Consider the following 6,000-nt stretch of genomic DNA (forward strand, 5'->3'; position numbering starts at 1 on the left):
TCAACATTAGCTTGGGGAGCTAATGCAAGTCTTCAGATCTCAAGCAAGATTATTCATCACAAGAGTGTGGTTAGTCGAACCACCTCCGCTACACCTTATGTATAACCCCCCAACAGATGTTAATTATAGATAAATAGCCATCTATTTACATGTAACATTCCTTTACTCATATTAAGCAGTTAGTCATCAGCTGAGGTATATCAACCACACACAAATCATCCAGTGATTAATTTGAGTGGGTCTAGCTGCCTCGATGACAAGGTTATGTTTTGTTACAGTTATTTGCATACTGAGTGGCTAATTATTTACAGCCAATAAGCAGTTATCTGATGGATGATTTAGAGGGGAAAGAATGATGAATGGTTAGGTATATCTCTCAGGCCATTAGCCTATTTGGGTGACCACAGCGATCAAACTCTGCATGCAACACAGATAATATTTATAACCCTAACCCTAATCCTTTACAGTATGACTTGAGATGGGAAAGGGGATACCTAGTCAGTTACACAACTGAATGCATTCAACCGAAATGTGACTTCCGCATTTAACCCAACCCCTGCCTATAGTTCCTCAATTGCCATGTAATGCCTACCAATACATTTGCAATGTTTAAGTCTGTATTCAAGCAATCATTTTCTCAAGCCTGTCATTTCATATATACCTGAATGGAATATATTTGTCAGTTTTCCACTGTCACAGGGATTTTCTGCAGCAACCAGCAGCCTCTCAGCTTAACTCTGTTAAAACCTCTTAAGGATCGGACCCTTTTTTCAAATTTTTGCCTAAAATGACATACCCAAATCTAACTGCCTGTAACTCAGGACCTGAAGCAAGGATATGCATATTCTTGATACCATTTGAAAGGAAACACTTTGAAGTTTGTGGAAATGTGACATTAATGTAGGAGAATATAACACATTAGATCTGGTAAAAGATGATACAAACAAAAAAACATGCATTTTCTATTTTTTTTGTTGTTCCATCAACTTTGAAACGCAAGATAAAGGCCACAATATAATATTGGAGTTTAGGCGCAATTTAGATTTTGGCCACTAGATAGCAGCAGTGTGTGTGCAAAGTTTCAGATTGATCCAGTGAAGCATTGCAATACTGGACTATTTTGTATAAAGTCTGCCCAAATGTGCCGAATTGGTCAATTGATACATTTTCAAGCACATAACTATAGAGAACATACAAAAATGATATGGTAATACAAAATGTAAGTTTACACACTCCCAGGAATGTCATACATGATAGATCATTAGCTTATACACTAGCTTTCACACATCTAGATGGCAGGGTGGGGTGGGTGTGGAGACAGTAAGGGTTCAAACTGTAGAACCCAGTTTCTACATTTTAATATAGAAATTGATTTTATCAAACAAAACTATGATACATTTTATCTCTGGGACCCTCAGGATGACAAATCAGAGCAAGATTACTGAATGTAAGTACATTATTTACCTTCAGAGGTGAATGTATCAAACCAGTTGCCGTGATATGTTTTTTGTTGTTGTGCACTCTCCTCAAACAATAGCATGGTATTTTTTCACTGTAATAGCTACTGTAAATTGGATAGTGCAGTTAGATTAACAATAATTTAAGCTTTCTGCCCGTATAAGACATGTCTATGTCCTGGCAAGTTTGCTGTTACTTACAACAGTCATGCTAATCACATTAGCGCACGTTAGCTCAACTGTCCCGTATACGTGACACCGATCCCGTGGAGGTTAACTGAACCTGTATAGTAAAACTTGGAGCACATCAGGACCTGTCCCTTTCAACACAATACAATCTGCTCAAAGTGTATACAGTATATCCCCAATTCAAATTATAAAAGATGGCTGTAGTGGGCCTTTAAACACAAAACAATCTGATGGCATTTTATTGACCTTTGTTTTCACTGAAAGGTGAGGCTATTTGACGGAGAACGTACACAGCAGCATCACGCACGGTCAGTCGGTCGATACACACGCACACACGGATGCACAAACGCACAAAGCAGCACGGGGGCGGCCAGTTGATACAAGCACATCAAAAGTAGTGCACTATGTATAGGGAACAATTAGGGAAGGGGTGGTGGGGTTGGAAAGTAATAAAGGGAAATATATATTTTTTAAAGGATATGTATATATGTGTATATATATGTATTTATATATGTGTATGTATATATATATGTATATATATGTATGTGTATGTATATATATTTGCGAGAAAAACATGGGGGATTGGAAGTGATGCAGACAATTACATTGTGAGAGGTGATTTGAAGGAGTCAGGCGCAGGAGGGTAAATCACAGAATACAGAGTTTATTCCGTAGTACAGAGTTACGCTGGATAGCGTCAAAAAGTCCAGAGTGCAAAACAGGCGCACTGGAACGAAACAGGCACACAGGGAAAATATACCCCGGCAATACAGAATACACGTAGCTCCACCAAGCTACTCTCTCCTCACATTAAACGATCACCCACAAGGACAAGGGGGGCAGAGGAAACACTTATAATGTACTAATGAGGGGATATGAACCAGGTGTGTGTAATAGACAAGACAAAACAAATGGAATGATGAGAAATGGAGCGGCAGTGGCTAGAAGGCCGGTGACGACGAACGCCGAAGCCTGCCCGAACAAGGAGAGGAGGCAGCTTCAGAGGGTCATGACAGTACCCCCCCCCCCCCGCAACAGGAAGGGATCGAGGATATCCCTCACCGGGACCCAACACCATTCCTCCGGACCGTACCCCTCCCACTCCACGAGGTACTGAAGGCCCCCCACCCGACGCCTCGAATCCAGGATGGAACGGACGGAGTACGCCGGGGCCCCCTCGATGTCCAGAGGAGGCGGAGGGACCTCCCGCACCTCAGACTCCTGGAGTGGACCAGCCACCACCGGCCTGAGGAAAGACACATGAAACGAGGGGTTAATACGATAACCATGGGGGAGTAATAACCTATAGGTAACTCGTTGATGCTCCTCAGGACTTTGAACGGCCCCACAAACCGCGGGCTCAGCTTCCAGCAAGGCAGGCGGAGGGGCAGATTCCGTGAGCAGCGTCCCATGTCTCCTCCGCGCGCCGAAACCAGTCATCCACCGCAGGAGCCTCGGTCTGGCTATGGTGCCACGGTGCCAGAACCGGTTGGTAACCTAAAACACATTGGAATGGCGTTAGGTTAGTGGAGGAGTGACAGAGAGAGTTCTGGGCATATTCGGCCCATGGCAAGAACACTGACCACTCCCCCGGCCGGTCCTGGCAGTAGGACCGCAGGAACCTACCCACATCCTGATTCACCCATTCCACCTGCCCATTAGACTATGGGTGGAAACCAGAGGTCAGGCTGACCGAGACCCCCAGACGTTCCATGAAAGCCTTCCAGACCTTGGATGTGAATTGGGGACCCCGGTCAGACAATATACCCTCTGGTACGCCGTAGTGCCGGAAGATGTGTGTAAACAGCGCCTCCGCAGGGCCGTGGGGAGACCGGGCAGAGGAAGGAGGCGGCAGGCCTTGATAAAGCGGTCCACAACGACCAGGATGGTGGTGTTACCTTGAGAGAGGGGAAGATCAGTCAGGAAATCAATACTAAGGTGAGACCATGGTTGTTGTGGAACTGGTAAAGGCTGTAACTTACCCACTGGGAGGTGCCTAGGTGCCTTACTCGGGTACACACCGAGCAGGAGGAGACATACACCCTCACGTCCTTAGCCAAGGTAGGCCACCAGTACTTTCCGTTAAGGCAGCGCACTGTACGACCGATACCTGGGTGACCAGAGGAGGGTGACGTGTGTGCCCAGTAGATCAGACGATCATGGACAAGAGCAGGCACGTACTGCAACCCAGCTGGACAATGAGGTGGAGATGGCTCTGTGCGTAACGCCTGCTCTATATCCGCGTCCATCGCCCATACTACCGGCGCCACAATGCAGGAGGCCAGGAGTATGGGGGTGTTGTCTCTGGGCCTCCCCTCTGTGTCATACAGCCGTGATAGTGCGTCTGCCTTCACATTCTTCGTACCTGGGATGTATGATAGTGTGAAATCAAACCAGATTCAGCCTCCTCGCTGCCCAGATGTACTCCAGGTTACGGTGGTCCGTCCAGACGAGGAAAGGGTGTTTCGCCCCTTTGAGCCAGTGCCTCCACACGGTCAGGGCTTGGACAACAGCCAACAGCTCCCGATCACCAACGCCGTAGTCCTGCTCCGCCGGGCTGAGCTTCTTGGAGAAGAAGGCACAGGGGCGGAGCTTGGGTGGCGTGCCCGAGCGTTGAGATACGACAGCGCCTATCCCTACCTTGGACGCATCCACCTCCACTACGAACGGTAGTGATGGATCAGGGTGGGCCAGTACTGAGGCTGAGGTGAACAGACCCCTCAGGTTACTGAAGGCCCTGTCAGCCTCAGCAGACCAGCGGAGCCGGGATGGCCCACCCTTCAACAGAGATGTAATGGGTGGGCCAAAGCCCCGGATAAACCTCCGATAGTAGTTGGCAAAGCCAATAAAGCCCTGCACCTCCTTAACCGTGGTTGGAGTCGGCCAATTACGCACGGCTGAAATGCGATCTCCCTCCATCTCCACACCTGAGGTGGTAATGCGGTATCCGAGGAAGGAGACGGACTGCTGGGAAAACAGACTATTTTCTGCCTTGGCATAAAGGTTATTTTCCAAGTTGGGCCAGCACATTGCGAACCAGGGACACATGCTTGGCGCGCATAGTGGAATACACCAGAATGTCATCAATGTAGACCACTACACCACGACCAAGCATGTCCCAAAACACCTCGTTCACAAAGGACTGGAAGATGGATGGAGCATTCATCAAACCGTAGGGCATCACCAGGTATTCATAATGCCCCATGGTTGTGCTGAATGCTGTCTTCCACTCATCCGCCTCTCGGACACGCACCAGGATGTACGCACTCTGGAGATCTAATTTGGTGAAGAAGCACGCCCCATGCATTGACTCGATCACTGAAGGAATGAGGGGGAGAGGATAACTAAATCGTATCCTCTCCTTGTTCAGTGATCGATAATCAATGCAAGGGTGCAGACCGCCGTCTTTTTTCTTCACAAAAAATAAACTTGAGGAGACGGGCGAAGTGGAGGGACGTATAAACCCCTGGCGCAGGGAGTCGGTGACGTATGTTTCCATAGCCTCTGTTTCAGCCTGTGACAGGGGATACACATGACTCCTGGGAGGCACAGCGTCTACCCGTAGGTTTATCGCGCAATCCCCCCGCCCGATGAGGTGGTAACTTGGTCGCCTGCATTTTAGAGAACGCGTGCGCTAAATCGAGGTATTCGGGGGGAATGCGCACGGTGGAGGTACTGTTTGGACTTTTCACCGTGGTTGCACCAACATAAACACAGAGACACCTACCCTGACACTCTCGCGACCACCCTGTGAGAACCCTCTGCGGCCATGAAAAGGTGGGGTTGTGGAGTGCTAACCAAGGAATACCTAATACCACAGGGAAAGCAGGAGACTCAATAAAAAAATTTAAAGTGACTTGCTTGCAATGAGTCTCGTGGGTAACCATTCCGTAACAAACCCGGACCCTAATGGTCGACTGTCAAGTGCTCTGATGGGGAATGGAATGGATAGGGGAACCAATGAAATGCCTAGACTGTGTGAGAATGCCCTGTCCATAAAGTTCCCAGCTGTGCCTGATTCTACTAGCGCCTTACACTGGGGAACTACAATGTGATCAGGACAGTGGATGGGTAGGGTACAGTGCGCAGCAGAGGGCTCTGAACGAGTGTGGGTGTTCGATACCTGGGGTGATGCGAGAGTGCCCTGCCTGCCGCCTACAGACCCAAAAGAGCGCTGATGACATCGTGTGGTGTAATGTCCCTTTCATGCCACCAGAGTGACACTGGCACTGTCGTCCTCCACTCTCTCGGATTGCCACTCCACCCAGCTCCATCAGCTCGTGTCCGAGTCGGGCGGGGTTGGAACGGGCAGACCCACTCCAGGACGTCCTCTGGCCGCCAGCAGGTTGTCCAA

The sequence above is a fragment of the Coregonus lavaretus genome, assembly GCF_964263955.1.
Source record: "Coregonus lavaretus genome assembly, contig: HAP1_SCAFFOLD_3446, whole genome shotgun sequence".
Classification (NCBI taxonomy): Eukaryota; Metazoa; Chordata; class Actinopteri; order Salmoniformes; family Salmonidae; genus Coregonus; species Coregonus lavaretus.